Raw genomic sequence first — 506 nt, 5'->3', positions numbered from 1 at the left:
GGATTTCCCCTCTCGCCTCAGCCCCTTTTGGACGTCCTCGTTCGGATCCGAGCAGCAGCTCACGGAGGACTTACCTGTTCCGGTCCCGTTTCCAAGTGGTCACGTGAGTGTCCAGTCCAGAGACTTTGTTCCTGCTATTGGTCCGTTGACAATAAACATCTTAAAACTTTGTCGGTGTGTGCCTGATCTGAATCCTGCCAAGTCCTGCCTTGTCAGGGAGAGACCTTTCTGAGTCACATGATGAGAGCCATGAGGATCCTGAAACAACAGGCTACCAAATTGAGAATGGATTTGTCTTGTAGACTTGTAAATGTTCTATCTAACCAAAAAGAAGGTCAGTTTCTCTCTAAATCCCCCACCACCAAAAGTGTTTGTGTTTGCATGTATCTGTCTGTTTGTAAAATATCTGAATCACTAAACAGATTTTATTGAAATTCTCAGAAAGTAAAAATCACATGTACATCTAGAACTGATTATCTTTTGGAGTCATCCCAATTCAAGATTCA

This window comes from Kryptolebias marmoratus, linkage group LG14 (assembly GCF_001649575.2).
Source record: "Kryptolebias marmoratus isolate JLee-2015 linkage group LG14, ASM164957v2, whole genome shotgun sequence".
Taxonomy (NCBI): Eukaryota; Metazoa; Chordata; class Actinopteri; order Cyprinodontiformes; family Rivulidae; genus Kryptolebias; species Kryptolebias marmoratus.
This window is presented reverse-complemented; position numbering follows the sequence as displayed.